Raw genomic sequence first — 16955 nt, 5'->3', positions numbered from 1 at the left:
CAGTTCATGGACAGTGGGAGGGAAAACTGTTAAACGTAGTCTCCGTGTACATACCACCTGCACTACATTCTGAGGCTTTGCCGGACCTTGGTAAATATTTGCTGAATCTCCCTGATGGGGACCTACTCATAGGTGGGGATTTCAACATGGCACTCACGAACACCCTAGACCGGTTCCCCCCACGCACACACATAGAAGGGCCCAGCAGGCTCCAGACCTTTCTAGATGCACAGGGATTGGTGGACATATGGCGCACGCTACACCCTAACCAGCAGCAATACTCGTATTATTCGGCCACACACAACAGCCTCTCTAGGATAGACTATTTCTTCACATTGAGCAAAGGGCGTCTTACTGTGGCCGAGACAAACATACAGCCGTGGGGCATCTCGGATCACTCTCCGCTCACCCTGACGATCACTACCACAGACACTAAACGACAAAGGCTATTCCCGATCTTCCCTGGTTATCTTAAAGTTCCCCAGATCAACAAGGATCTGAAGAAGGCTACACGGCTTTACTTCGAGGAAAATCGGTCCTCGGTAGACTCCCCCTCTACGCTATGGGAAGCGTACAAGACCGTGTTTAGGGGCCAGGCCATTGCCGTTGTTGCGAATCATAAAAAGGCACACAGAAGAGAGGCCTTGGACTTAGAATTGGACCTCGAGAGGGCCAATACCGCCCATATGGCGAGTCCTTCGGAAGACACGCTCCATGATCTCCAGGTCCATCAGCGTCGCCTCACCGACCACCTAAGGAGGATCACGGTGTCCGACATTGCGGCGACGCAACACAGGGTCTACGACATCGGGGACAAAGCCAGTAAACTTTTGGCATGGTTGGACAAAAGGCAGGGGGGAGGGAGGAACATCCTACAACTTACTGACCCATGCGGCGTCGTCCACACCCGCCCCGGCGAGATAGTGGAAGTCCTCGCGGATTATTTTACTGAAGTATATACCCCAGAGACAGTGGTGGGAGAGGGTGAGGTCCGGGTTGCCCTTGAGCACGTTCCCCTGCCGGAATTGACGGCGGAGGCGTCAAAAGACATAGACGCGCCCCTGACGGTGGAAGAGATTCAGCTGGCCATCGGCGCCCTGCATCCGGGTAAGGCTATGGGCCCCAATGGGATTTCCATTGAATGGTTTAAAATTATGACAGAGTCCCTGAGCACGCCCCTACTTCATATGTATAAAGAATCTAGAGTTATGGGTACGCTGCCGCCGGACCAACGGATGGCAACTATCGTAGCAATACCGAAACCAGGTAAACCCCCCAGCGAATGCTCGTCGTATAGACCTATTTCCCTGCTGAACCCAGAGGCCAAAATTATCGCTAAGGTGTTGGCGAACAGGCTCTTGCCGTGTTTACCTCAATTGATTCACCCAGACCAATACCGCTTCATGCCACATCGCAGTACCGCCTTAAATCTCCGCAGGGTGCATGGGGTAGTGGCGCGAATCCCGCTACTACGGGAACCGGCCGCGATCCTTTCGCTAGACGCCAAGATGGCGTTCGACATGGTGGAGTGGAACTGTCTTTTTGTAGTGCTCGCACGTATGGGTTTTGGCCCGGTGTTTATCTCCTGGATACGCATGCTGTACAGAGACCCCATAGCCAAAGTGGTGGTTAACGGCCACATTTCCAGAACCATATCTCTAGGCCGTGGCACGCGACAGGGGTGCCCGCTTTCACCCCTCCTTTTCGCCTTGGTTTTGGAGCCGTTGGCAGTTACGATTCGCACCACGCAACTCCTGAAAGGGATTCAATGGACCCCGCAATGGGAGGATAGAGTGTCCCTTTACGCGGACGGTATGCTGATCTACCTTACAGATCTGGAAGAGAGCCTCCCTAACCTCCTGGCTCTCTGTACTGCACATGGGCGAGTCTCGGGCTACACCATTAACTGGGCGACGTCAATAATTTTTGAGCTACGGGGACCACTTCCGCCACTCCCGGACTCCTGTCCGTTAGAGCTAGCGCACACTTCTTTCAAGTATCTGGGGATTCATATCACCCGAGACGAGGCAGAGTTCACACGACTGAACTTACAGCCCCCCCTACTCCGTCTCCGTAGTGATGTACAACATTGGAAAGAACTCCCCTTAACGCTACTAGGAAGGGCAGCGCTCTTTAAAATGATGGCTCTGCCGCGCTTCCTATACGTCCTTGAAAACACTCCACATTTGGTGCCGGATAGCTTCCTCCAGAAAATAACGGCACAGATTTCAGGCCTGCTCTGGGGCAACCAACCAGCCCGGATCTCACACACAAAATTGAATAGGGGGTGGTACGACGGTGGCATTGCGCTGCCCAACGTACAACTGTACTACTGGGCGGCCCAGCTTAAAATCCTTAATCAATGGATACACGCCCCGCAAGAGGACCCAGCGTTTAAAGCAGACAGGGCACAACTGGGTACGAACAGTTTGTTGGCCCCACTATACCACCGTGGTGTGGCGGCAAAACTTACTGGGCCTACAAAACACACTGTTCGTCTATGGTACAAGGCACAGGCAAAGTTGAAATGGGATGGGACCATCACAAAACTTACACCTCTATGGGACGCAAAAGCATTGGGCCACCTGCGGCGCTCCAAGGGCTTCACGCAGTGGGACAACATCGGAATCTCAACAGTAGGGGACATGTGGACAAGGGAAGGAGTAATTTCTTTTGCGACTCTACAGGAGCAATATGAGTTGAGGGACACGGAGCTCTACAGGTACATACAGGTCAGACACGCACTACAAGCGGCGATTCCGCCAGACACATCCCCACCAGAATCCTCCCCTCTAGAGGACCGCCTACTCACTGACTACTTACAAGAAGGGGCGACATCGATGACGTACCGTAAATTGATTAATAATATGCCTGATCCACTAGGAAAACTGAAAGACAAATGGATGTTGGAGGTGGGTGATCTAGATGAAACCGAGTGGAACGCAGCCATGGCGTCCCCACGTGAAGCAGGCATATCTTCCAAATTCCGCCTGGTACAGTTAAAGATTCTGCATAGGATTTACTACACTCGCACGACATTACACAAACTGCACAGGGCTGATCATCCTTATTGTCTCAGAGGTTGCGGGGTAGAAGGCTCGTTCATACACACGATCTGGGAATGTCCACTGATTGTTAATTATTGGCGAAGAGTTTTGCGCACCATAGCCCAAACACTACACACCTCCCTTACTCTGGACTCGCGGCTGTGCCTCCTGAATGTCTGGGGGCCGACCGACCTCACCTTTTATGCAAGAACATGGACTACAGTGGGGTTGGTGACGGCGAAACGGGATAGAGCACAGAAGTGGGGGTCGGCTGATCTCCCCACACTGGCTCAGTGGATCCGCAACATGGACATGCTCATGCTGACTGAAAGGGCGGTTTATAAACTGAGGGATAACCCGCGTAAATGGAACGGGGTCTGGCAGCCCTGGAACTCTTATAGGAGGGACATATGTGAACCACTGGATGAGGACGATCTTGAGGGATCTGAGAGCGAAGAAGACCATTGATTGAGTATGAGAATGATTGTTGGGCGATATACACGGGAGCGGGCTGGACTTGCATCTGGAGGTTGGTATGGGGGGGGTGGAATGGGGCAGGGGGCATAGGAACGTCTGATTGGTCCCTATATAGATAGACTGTGATGCGAGATACTGAAGACACTACCTCACTTACATGCCGAGCTATGTGTGCACTTTTACTGGTTTAAGTTTCTTAATTGCAAAACACTAGAAAAAACACAAAATGCATACTGTAATTTGTACGATACATGTATATTCCTTTTCATCAAGTCACCCGGATCGCCAGGTCCACAACGTGACTTCGAGGTACTGTTACACCCTCTGCCGTTTCCCATGTATTCTGTAATGTGAAGAGACCCTACGAATGTATATGGATATGTGACTGATGATGTCAATGATAATATTTCTGTTTTGCAACAAAAAAAATTAAAAAAAAAAAAAAAACCCACAAAAAGAGTGGTTAGCTCCTGCGCCGGCCGATGGAATGGGGTTACTTGCAGGCAGACAGTGGTACGGCGGGGGCCCAATATCAAATCAAGCTTTGGATGTCCCAAACACCATCATATAAAAGAAAATGAAATAAAAGGGCTGAAAATGATTATAAAAAATGCATGATTGGAGCCACTAATGTATTATTCACTGCCCCAGACAAAGAGCACCTCATAATGCCCTGCAAGGGTTTTTAATTGATATTGATATTATTGGTCCTGGTGGTGCCTTTAGAAGGGGCAGGGGTACTACCAGAAATTTATTTAAATCTTGTGGTGGGGGCTGCAGAGAAAACAGCAGAGCCCATAAAAAACATTAAAGTATGTTGCAGTAAGTCCTCTTGGCATCCATGACCCCAGGAGACTGTTCCATTATTTTTAAAGCACTCTGAGCTAGAGATGTATGCTCTTGAGCTGGAGCACTGTGAATTCATGTGGTTTGTCCTATGGCTGCACTCTGTGGACGATGAAAAAGCCTTACATCGTTATGAATGCCGTCAAAGCCTTTGAACAATTGTGAGGATGAATCTGGTGATAGAAATACTTGTGATTCAATTTTGAAAAGAACTTTCCCCTCTTAGCAGTAAAATTATTTCATTTATATTCAGCAGGGAGAATTGTCTGTAACAATGCTTTGATTAACACTTCTCAAGTCCACACAGAACCTCAATTTCCCATCGTCCTTCTCCATGATGACCACTAGGGAAATCCAATTAGATGTTTTAAAATATCATCCAGCAATTATTTTACTTTTTCCCTCACTAAAATGGGCACTCTTATAACCGTATGCTATGTGGGCACAGCCCCCTGCTTAAACTTTATCTCATGTACATACCCTTCCAACTCTCCCATCTCCTCTCTCAACACGTTCAGCTCCATCCAGAATGTCTTCAACCCCCTTGGTTGCTTCAGGTTTCTCCAATACTACCCTATTTAAACATATGGGGAAACATAAAGGAGTGACCTCTGCCTTCATAAAACCCTTAAACTCCATCTATTCTCACAAACCCTCTCTCACAATCTTCAAATTAAATGTCAATCCCGTTTATCTAATTCTTATACAGCTACTGAATGGGAACAGATACTAGAGGGTTTGCATAAAGGACTTTGTGAACAAGGCTTACATTTTGTATATTTAAAATTATCCATGACTGGCGTTTGTCACTGGTTAAACTGCATAAAGCTGGTTTACTTTCACACACCGATTGTTGAAGGTGTTCTACCTCTGGTTGTAATACAACTCATATCATTTGTGAATGCCCAAACATAAAGCCTTTTTGGACCTTTGTTGGTAAAACCTTACATTTCACAATGCCCCTACTTCTACCATTTAAACCCGCCAACATTATCTTACATGATTTACGTCATTCTCCAAAGCTCTCTAAACCACAAACCCGTCTCTTCCATACTGTGTTGGCCACAGCAAAAATGTGTGTTCTGCACCATTGGAAGTCATCATCCCCACCATCACAGGAGGAATGGTTAGTGGCAATGATGCAGACGGCTTTACATGAACGTACGATATATAACCTCCAGGGTCAAGCTTATATTTTTCTCCAGACATGGTCTCCTCCCCTTTCTAAAAAAAACTGAATTTGATGACACAGGTAACTCCTCTGCTTCACCTAATACACACACTCAAGCAGACTAATTCATTATTTTACACCTGTATAATTTAAGGGGCTGCTTACGATGGTGGGTGGACCGTAATGGAGCGCGGGACCGCCGGCCGATGCTGCGGTGGTAACCCTCCCTGCACATTAGGATGCGCCCGCCATACTGGCGGGCGCATCCTGTGCCTTTTCCATTGCAGCTGGATCTGCTGGCTGCAGACCCGCCCGCAATGGAAAAAGACTGTACAGCATTGCCATGCACTACATGGCAGGCACCACGTGGTGCCTGTCCCATAGTGCAAGGCAGTGAGGAAGGGTACCATAGGTACCCCGCCCGGGTGCACCCCCTTTCACCCTACGGGCCCGCAACGGGCTCCCAAAGTGTGAGCCTTACTACGGCGGCGACACACCACCATATGCAGGCACTTTTTCCACCGGTCGACTGGCAAAAATGCGGCGGACGGTCTTTCTGTCTGCCGCAGACCCTCCAGCCATCATAATACGGAGGGGGATGTTTGCTGTGTGGATGGCGATCCGCCCGCCATCCTAATGGGCCCCTGAGTTCATTCCATCTCCACTTGCTTTATCTCTTCCATTTTACCATATACCTTTACCATTATTTTCCCTTCCCTTCTTCCTCCACTCTTTCCTTACTCTGGCCCCACTTCTCCACATTATTCTTCAAATTTACTATCTTCCTTTTATCTTCTACTTCTTCTCTTCCTTTCTTACATTATTCCATTATCCTCTTTCAAGCTATTGTGTTTTAAACCTCGCACAGTGAGTATTTTCTATGATAGCACTTTTTCCCTTTTCTCATTTCGATGATTTTATATTGAGGCACTATCTCATATTTATATCTGATTCATTTATATTTTATGTATTAATAATATATGCTATATCAATATATTATTTATGTCATTTTCACTATTCACTATTTATCTATTTAATTATTTATATATATTATGCCTACTTATATATTACAAATGTATACGTCTGTATTTACCATAAATTATATGTATTCATTGTTACTTTTATTCTTATAATATTTCTTAAGAATTTATTAACAATATCTTGCTTTTACCTATTTTGTTTTATCATGTATTTTATTGTAAAATGTAATAAAAAATGTCAACACAAAATGTCATCAAGTGCTGTATCTTCTACCACCATCACCTAAGTAGGGGCGCCTGGCCTAATAATTATATGATGATCGTACTTGGGAAACCAACCCAAAATAGGTGACTCTGACTTTGCTACCTACACATTACCTTTTATGTGTCTGTCTCTAATCTAAATATCAGTATGCATGTACCCAATAATGTCTATTTGTTCACCTTGATACCCACCAGTGTTGATGTATATTGGCAGTAATCTCACTTGGGGCCATTCAGCCAAAAACATACTCTTAAGGAAATAAAACAAACCAGAATCAACCAATAACTCCACCTTCTTATTCCTGAACATAAACTCTGCTTTCGATCTTTCCTTTCTCCCCACACTTCCTTTCACCACTGCCTATGTACCAAGCTGTATCTCAGCTTGCACCACCTGCCACAAAAAGGTACTTCCTCCTTAACACTGCCACCTTCCCTTTCCTAGTGTCCCTGCACATCAGAGCAAAGTGCCCATTTTGCCCTCACTTTCAAATAGCGAAACAATTCTTAGCTTTTGTAATATGATTACTGCTCCCACATCTGTAACACACTTTGCTAGAGGATTTATTTTTATAAACCGCCTTCCTCATTTTTTCACCAATACACAGAAATACTCTTGAAAAGCAGCATTAAATATGCCAGCGTAAGGGTCTTTTCTCTAACTCGCATGATGACACAAACGGGGTGTGTCCAATGTCACCATATAGTCCAATCACGTTGAATGCTTTTCCTTGAACCCATTGGATATGCCAGATTAAAGGCTTTTCCCATAACCCTCATGATGGGCTGAAAGGATTGCATACAATGTCACTATACAGTCGAATAACATGGAATGCTATTCCCTGACACTTTAATTACGTAACCTCTTAGTATGAATGCAAACTGAAGCAAGTTTAACCAGACTATGTCTGCACTGCAGCAAGGTATGTGCACTTACAATAAGGTTTTCCAATGCAGACACAGCCCGCACCTCAGAACAAGCAGGCCTCACTGAATTCCAAAGCCTGCGCAAAGTATCGCTTGTGGAGGGTGAATTCTAATGTGAGCTTCTGGTCTTAGCACTGCGCATGCAAGCACACGGAAAACACAGACAATTTCACTCTTGAAATAAGTTGAAATTATAAAATTCCAGTCCTGGAAACTTGATCACTACGTAATGTATAAACAAACTGAATCCCCATCCTCTTAACTGATGTCTATGATGCTGAATTCGTAGGTTCACCATAACCGCCCACATATTATTGCCAGTAGACCCTGTTGCTGAGCTGGCAACTCTTTGCCGAAAGTATGTTGTAATGAAGCAAGTAGATGATATTTAAAATGAATTCCTGTACATATTCAAGTGCAAAATCTCAAGCATGGAGTTCCCTCCACCAGTCAGTGAACCCCTGCCAAACACAAATAGATAAGAACTTTACTACAAAGGAGCATAACAATCTTAAAGTGAGACTTGGGAGAAGATTACAACACAATGACTGTCAGGTTTCAAAAAACCTTTTTTGATTCTTCACAAGTGGATAATAAGGGAAATGTTTCTTGTATTATGTTTTTGTTGTTAATCCAAATGGCATTGTCACTTTTGTTTCTGTTGTTTTTTTATAAACACATTTCTATTAAGTTTCATGCTTATGCTCACTAAAGTAACACAATTATAGCATGGGCTGCCATCTCCAGACTGACACTGTCAAAGTAACATTCCATTTAGTACTCGATAGAACAGGGGCAGATTTAGGTATGTCCCAACGTAATATAGGTTGTTGGACTTGGCCCTTTTTGGCAGGTTCACCCCTAAACCTTTTGCCTAAAGCTCTGACATGGCGGTAGTGATTTTAGGCCACTGGGCACTTTAGCACTGTGGCCCAGTGTAAAGTGCTTGCGCTCTCTGAGTGTGTGTGGTGAGATTGGCCTGCCCTCCCATAGGAATGCATGGGGGATGAGTGTGTCCATGGTAATTCCTGGTATGAGGGGCAGTTCTGGCTAGACTGTTTCCATGAGGTACAGGGCCAAGACTGATTTACATATGGCTGGGTCTAAACTGGGGTGGCATGGTGAGCAAAACAACAAGTTGAATGTATGATATATTCAGCATTCCGTCCATCATTTGTTTGCGCTGCACTTTTCGCCATAAGTGGGATAGGTATGCCCAGACATGGGTCCCTTGCTCAGTGTGCCACTGGATTCAAGCTAGCCTGGCTGATGAGAGGTAATACCCTGAAACCGGTACCAGGATGCTTGTTTCTGGTCCCGGGAGGACCTGGCTTGTCAGTTCGGGCTGGACTGTTCCCATGAGACACAGGGCCAAGAATAATTTGCACATGGCTGGGTCTAAACTGGGGTGGCATGGTGAGCAAATGAACGATGGATTTAACTCAGATCTCTTGACTGGGGGTGAATGTATGATTTATTCAGCATTCCATCCATCATTTGTTTACGTAGCACTGTTTTTTTGAGGCACCTCCCATAGGCAAACAAAAGGCTTGGTAGGAGAACATCCCATCACCTCCTCAGTTTTCTTGGCAAACCCATTATCATGCATTTCATGGTCTTGGTAAATTTTTCAACTAGACTGTGGGAATGGTAGGGTGTGGTGAACTTATAGGTAACACCACACTCATTTCACATTGCTTTCAGATAGGCAAATATAAAGTTAGTGCCTCTATCTGCAATGCCATTCTTAGGGAAACATAAGCTGATGAACATGCCAGTTAGGGTCCCTACCAATGCAGGAACAGTTAAGGTCCTCAGTGGAATTGCTTCTGGGTGCCTGGTGGCTTAGCCCACTACCACTGGGAAAACCTATTTTCATATGCAGTCATAGGGTCATGGGGTCCAACAGTGTCTATCCCTACCCTCTCAAAGAGAGTCTGCATCACAGGATTTATATCAGGGGAGCATTTCACTTGTCTCGTCTTGCCACTGCCTTGCAGATGACCTAGGAATGACAGAATTCCTTCACTTCTCTGCCATCTGGGGCCAATAAAAGTTATTGACCAACCTTTCCCTGGTTTTGGTCTACCCCAGAAGGCCAGCAAAGGGGATGTCATGGACTACAATGAGGAGGAATTATTTGTACTGTCAGGGGACCACCACTTTCCTGGTTGCCCCTGAGTTGGGGTCCCTTACCTCACTGTACAGGACTCCCCTATCCCAGTTTCGCTTATGGGTACCACAATCATCACCATTTTCTTGCCTTTCAGCAAGTTGCCTCTGGCCTTCCAGACAAGGGGAAGTTTTCTTGGAGGGAACTCCTGCCCCCCAAAGGACTTCCAGCTCTGGCAGGTCTCTTAAGAGGAAACCCATCCTCTTCAGGCATCAGGCCCTTCCTCTCATGGTTGGACTCCTTTTGGGCTTGTGGACCAGGGGAAGCTGGCTGACTGGACTTCCTGTCCTTTCTCTTGTTACTAGGTACTTGGGGCTTTGTCCCAGAATCCAAAGTACCTTGACTTGCCTGCAAGGCTGCTTGCACTCTAGTAGTAGCAAACATCCCCTCAGTGAGGCCTAGTATTGATGCATGAGCCCTTCTTTCCACACCTGCACAGGCAAAAGTGTCCGAGTCGTTTCCCAGCAGACACTCCACTAGGATGACAGGGGACACAGTCACCTTCATTATGCCAGTCACCCCTTGTGAAAAGCAAGGACTTTTTGCAGTGTCCCCCTCTTTCTACCCTCCTTTGTGACTATTAGAGACCGGTTTTCTAAATCTGATTGTGCACTGGGCTCTCCTAACTAGACACAGGGCCTGTGCTCTGTTTAGAAGGGGAAACAGCGTTTACAACGCTGTCTCCACCAGTCAGTACTTTTACAATGCGGTTGTTGCAACGACCACGTTGTTACCACATGTACCATTACATCGTACGTTGTTTCAACGATTTGCTGTAGGGAGCGCGCTAGTGTTGGATTAACAATCCAACACCTTCCCTGCTGTTGCACAAAATGAAGTAGGAATAATAAATAATACTATTCCTAATTCCAGCGCGCCCCCTACAGCAAGTCGTTGTAATGACTTGCAATGTACTGGTTCACATTGTAACAACGCGGTCATTGTAACCACTGCATTGTAATGGAATGCGATGTATTTGAAGGCATTGTAAAGAGACATATTTGTTTAAAAGTACATGTAAATTAGATATAATTATAATTGGTACAGACAACCTACCTGTAAGTCACTAGTATATGATAGGGCATGTAGGTTTAAAGGCCCAGTAGATTTAATGCACTTAAGTGTGCCCCATTATGTTGCCTGATGTCATTGTACAGGCAGCTCTGTTTTTCAGGCTGCTTTTAAAATAAAATGATATCCAAATGCAACTTTGGAATTAAAGGTACTTCCAAAGTCTAATCAACCTTATCTTTACATATAAGTCACCCCTAAGGTCGCCTCTAGGTGCTGCAGGGGTAGGGTGCCTTGTAACTATAAGCAGGAGCATTATTAAAAAAATGATAAGTCCTGGTTTGGTAAAAACTGCTAATTTTGTTTTTCCCCATCGTAGTGAATTAGCCCCATAGTCTAACTTGGGAAGGCTTTAATAAACTTGAATAAAGTCTAACTGTTGACAGGAGTGAGCTAATAGTTACTTCAAAGTGTCTAACTATTAGTTAGAATAAATCCAACTTGCCTAAGTAAGATTTATTATGGCTATGACAGAAAATATTTTGTGCCAAAATCCATCCTACTAGCAACCTCTCCTGATTGGCCATCCTTTGACAGGCTGAGTGAAATTACTCTGATGAGGTGTGAAGTTGACTGCATTGAGACAAAAGAGACATCTGTTGGGAGGAGAACTGCTGCTGCCATGCACAGGACAAGAAGGGGGTGGGTAGCCAAACTGGTCTTCAAAGAGGGAATGACAGTTTAGGGTAGGAACAGGCCCACCCATATTTCTAGCCCCCTCAACCATATGGGAGCCCCAGTAATTGAATTAGTAGAGGGCTGGAAGGGGAGTGCTAGAGTAGCCATACCTCAAGCTTCAGGAGAGATTTTCTCTGTTTGGGATTTTAAAGAATAGCGATTTCTGGGACAAAAAAAATGCCACACCTGTTATACCTGAGGGTGGCACCCTGCACCTCACTGGTCATGGGTGCCACCCTGCTTGTCTCCCCAGAAGCATGGATAAATATGGTAGAGCTGCCCAGCAACTCAGATCCCTTCCTTGAAACTAGAAGAAAAAGAAGGACTTCCCTGCTGGACCTTCGGACTGCACAACAGAGGACTGCACCTTCATCCCAAAATAGACTTTGCCATGCAGTGAAAGCTGAGGAAGTAGACTCCCTGAAAGCAACAGGTTTATAGAGCTCCACAAGCATCATCTTCACCAAGAAGAACCTAGAGAACCACGTTCAACTGGACTTTTAAGGATTTGACCAAGTTCATTGTCGGGCAGGTGGTCCCAATATCCCTAAGATGGAACCTTGAATTGGTGTTGTGGACACCTAGGAACCCCATAAGGACCTTCTGGGAGAAGATCTAGAAGTCTGAGATCATTTGAAGTATTTTTGTTAAAAAGCTCCATAAATTGGTTCACCCGTTGTCAAGAGTCAAGCTATTGATGTTCAAGAGTGACCCGGCCACCCACCTTCCAACACCCCTCCCCACTCAAAGTCCACCACAGACATGGGATGGGACTTTCAGTCATTGTCAGAGCTGACTATCTAGTGCAACTCGTTGGGAATTATTTGGTCTCTCTGGAAACCAGCTTGGCCATCACATTAGTTATGATGGCAACTGTATCCCATAGAGCAGGGTACTCCAATGTCAGTCCCAGATGGCCAGATCCATGCCAGATTTTTAAGATCACTTTATTTATCTATATGTGGATATGCAAAAGTTCTGGCCTTGATGCGGCCCTCCAGAACTGACATTGGAGAGCCCTGCTTTAGAGTCTTCACATCAACCACATTGATTCTTGGTCACTGCCTGTACTTTTCCATGCTTGCAGGCCAGTGACCCAAGGGTTCAATATTCTTCCCACCCACTGAAACCAGGGTTCCACAATATATCTTCCACCCCAAGCCCAACACTGACAATGCCCTTGGCATGCTCACTAGTGGGTGACTTCTTGGTACACACAGAATCTACCCTCTTGTGTCCTGGCTGTTGACAGTCATAAAACACACCAGCCTTTGAAGGATCATAATTCTTTCCCAGGTACTCCATCCCCTTGGACTGAGATGGGCCTTATGACTCCCTCCCTTGGTCATTCCTTTGGGTTCCTTTTCTTTTTACATTTGCCCATTTTTTCCCTGAAGTGTGGTGGGCTGCCCCTTTTTCCTAGGATCAGGCTGCCCTTTTTTCTTTGGATCACCTCCAAGGGACTTCTTGGGCACCCTGGTGCATACTCATTGGTCTGCCATCTTGTCCAGGTCTCTAGGACTAGACAGCTTGGAATCTACAAGTTGCTGGTGTAACTTACTCTCCGATGAACAAATCGAAAGATTATTCTCTTTGCTCATCGTAATATAGAGCCCTTCATAGATATCCACCTTGTTACCCTTAATCCAGCCATCCAGTAACTTTACCTAAACATCCACAAAGCTCACTCATGTCTGTGTTGCCTCTTATGTGTATTCCTAAACTTCTATTGACACTCTTCTGGGGTAAGACCAAATAGCTGTATACGTGCGGCCTTTATGTGAGTGTAAGACTCTGCCACCTCATCCTCTAGTATCAGGAGCCTATCTCTCCCCACCACTGGAGTCAGTTCCCACAATAAGGACCCCCAGTGTTGAGCACACACCCTTCTGCTCCTAAGGGCTCCCTCATAAGATGCCACTCCCCTTGGAATTTTTAGGAACGATTCCTTTGGTCTACGATCATAGGCACCTACTGCAGTCAGCTCAAGTCTTTGTTGCTGTCAACATTCTCTTAAGATGTCAGGACAAGTTTGACCCTTCTCACCCAAGGGTACATTTCCTCTCCTCCAAGGCCAGTCTCCTTGCCTTCAGGTCCAGGAGGCTTATTTGGGCCTCAAGGTTTCTCAGCACCCCCTTTCTGAAGTGGTGGTCCTCTCACTGTCGAATGTTGAGGTGAGCCTGTGGCGGATATTGAGGGTCAAGGTGTGATGATCCCTCCATCCACGTCATAGATGACGCTCCTGTCCTCCTCTTCTTCCCCACTCTCTGGAGTAATCTCATTCTCCAACAGTGCTTGGGCTCTGCCAACCTCCTCCAAGGCTGTGTTGGTTCTCTCAAGATCCTCTTTCTTTGCTGAGGCCTGCAGGTTGATCTTACTATCCTCGCACAGGATTCTCAAATAACTGATCACCGAGAGTAGACAGGGTGGTCAAGACAATCTCCATTTTTCCTAGCTCTTTTCCCTACTTGTACAAACTTTGCAAATCCTTTGGCAAACTTTCACAATTTTTTCAAAACTTTGTAAAAGTTTGCAAACTTTTAGAAGCAATACTTAGGATACTCCAGAACTTGGCAACTCAATTGGAAATTTCAAGAACTTCCATTGAGGTGTTCAACTTAATGTTCCCTTTCAATTAGTGGTGACTCTCGACTTGAGTGACCAAACTGCACTCTGATGACTCTACCGGGCTCAGCAGATTCTCAGGCAAGTTTTGAGGTTCGGAACTCAGTATCCCAGACTGCACTTCAGTGGTCAGCAGCAGTCAGGCACTCTTGGCTACCAACCTGCCAAAGCAGGCTTCTTTGCCTTTTATGGCCCTGTAGCTGTAACATGAATTAAAGCAACTGACCCTCGTAATCCCTTATTCTGTCTGTGGCTCTGGGGACAACTTTTTCTCAGCAGGGCACCACAGTCACGGCTCTCTGGTTTCTGGTTTCTAGTGTGGCATATAGGATGTAATATTCTGCCCACTCCCAAAGATGGTAGGACCCCTCTCTTAGTGTGTGTGTTCCCCACACTCTGTCCCCTGTGTAATTGGTGAGCAGACAAAATATTGTAGAAAAAGTATTGTGTAGATAAAATATTGTGTCAAGAATATTGAGGACACAAATATTGTGACAGTAAGTTTCTATAAGTTTTACTATGTATATAACTCCACATATATGTACCTTGACAATACATATATCATCAAGGTACATAGATTAAGAATATTAAATCTATAAGGGCCATATGTATCATAGTTCCGTTTTGCGATTTCTAAAAAGCGATTTTTAAGGAATCGCTATTTAGAAATCGCAAAACCGTATGTATGTAAAAAATCGAATTTTTTTGCGATTCCTTAATCTTCTTTATTTGCGAATCCGCAAGGGGCGAATTCGCAAATAAGGAATAATTTCCCATTCATTCCTATGGGCCAGGAGGTCCATAGGAATGATTGTGAAATGCATTACATTTTGCGATTCGCAATTTGCTATTCGCAAAATGAGATTGATTTCAAGGGTGCAGGGGTGTCTCAAGGACACCCTGCTGCACCCCTGAAATCAGCATGTGTGTGCATATGGCGCACATACATGCCCTATGGGCATGTATGTGCGTCACATGCCACATTCAAAAATTCCAATTTGTGCATTTTTACAAGAAATAGCAAATTACCACCAATTGAAAGTTGGTGGTAAATTGTGATTTCTTCAGCTTAATTCGCTATAGAAAAATGCTTCATACATAGCATTTAAGGAATCGCAAAATTGCGATTCCTTAAATGCTATAGCAAAATAAGGAATCGCAAATTCATGCGATTCCTAATGATGCAATTGTTTAATACATATCAAAAAATGCAAAACAGCCTTTTGCGATTCGGAAAGGACGGAATTCACCGAATTCCATCCTTCGCGAATCAAAAAAGGCTTGATACATGTGGCCCTAAGTACCTATTTGCACTTACCTTCTCATTATTTTGGTTCTCCATATTTCTGACATGATATGTGTGTTTCCAATATTCTGTCAGTGATCCAATGCCAGCCTGTCTACCAGAAAAAAAGAGCATCCCCTCTTGTGTGTGCCCACCATGTGTCCTTCAAATGTGGATTCTACATTGAAGCTTGCCTTTAGGGCCCTTTGTTTTCCTTCCTAAGAGTCCTTCACACTTCCCCCAAGGAGGGCAGATGGCTGTTTAATGGCCAGCAATCGTAAACGTCACCGGAAAGCTTTGGGCAACAAAGAGGCTGTCTGTTAAAGATGCCACTTGTGCAAATGTTACATTAAATTCAACTTGAGCATCAAGTCAGGTTTAATGCAGCAGTTATTTTGATACCTAGAAGTACCAGCTTTAACAGACCCATTCAGAAGTTAGCACAGTTGAGTGATCAGCATGTAAACTGGTACTCATCAAAGGGGCTACCAGCCTTTCTGCAGTAATAATGACAAATACTCTCCTAGCCTATAACAGGATTCATCCAATGGCTCTTAGAGTTGGCCTACCCTTCAGCTAATTTCTACGCATTGCAGAACCTGCTCCCATAAAGAAGATTACATGAGAGAAGCCTTAATTCTAAGAGACAAATTGATGAATAGAGGTTATTCCAAGAAAATAGTAAATAACTCTCTCAAATGTACATACTACTCTCCAAAAGAGTAACTACTTATTGCCAAAAACAAAACCCCTCTCGAAAAATTGATTCATATAACCACCTTTTTGCACCCATACCAACAAGATTCACAATTTAATTACGAACAATCTCACTGGTTGAAAGCATTGATCCCACTCTAGAAGCCTATATGTTTGCTTTCAAATGTGGGAAAAATATTAAAGACCACCGGGTACACTCTTCCACACAATGTTCGACTATTCCTTAACCTAGAACATTAGAAACATCATAGGGAAAAAGGTAATTTCCGCTGTGGGAATTATATTGCAAGTACTTTCTCTTTTGAAACAAAAGTCTTTAAACATGGTAACATTAAGCAAGAACTGAATTTCTTTTCCAATTATAATTCACGCAACATGGTATACAGTATTTGGTGTCCATGCAAACTACCCTACTTTGGGCAAACATCTCAACCCCCCAAGACACAAGCATGCCAACACCAAAGCAGGATAAGATGTACAGTACTGAATGGACCTTTGGTCACTCATTTAATTGAAAAAAGATAAGTGACACAGCTGCCTTCCCAGAAAGAGATGGAGACATCTCACAGATACTACAGAGGATGGAATGGGTTAACTCCATTAACCTCGGACTCAATATCTCAGGGAAGTGGTGAGACTTTGTTGTAACTCTATTGAAGGCATTTCTGAAACTGGCTCAAAAACTGTTAATACT

This window comes from Lissotriton vulgaris, chromosome 10 (genome assembly GCF_964263255.1).
Source record: "Lissotriton vulgaris chromosome 10, aLisVul1.2, whole genome shotgun sequence".
NCBI classification, from domain to species: Eukaryota; Metazoa; Chordata; class Amphibia; order Caudata; family Salamandridae; genus Lissotriton; species Lissotriton vulgaris.
The sequence above is the reverse complement of the archived record's forward strand: the minus strand, read 5'-3'. Positions refer to the sequence as shown.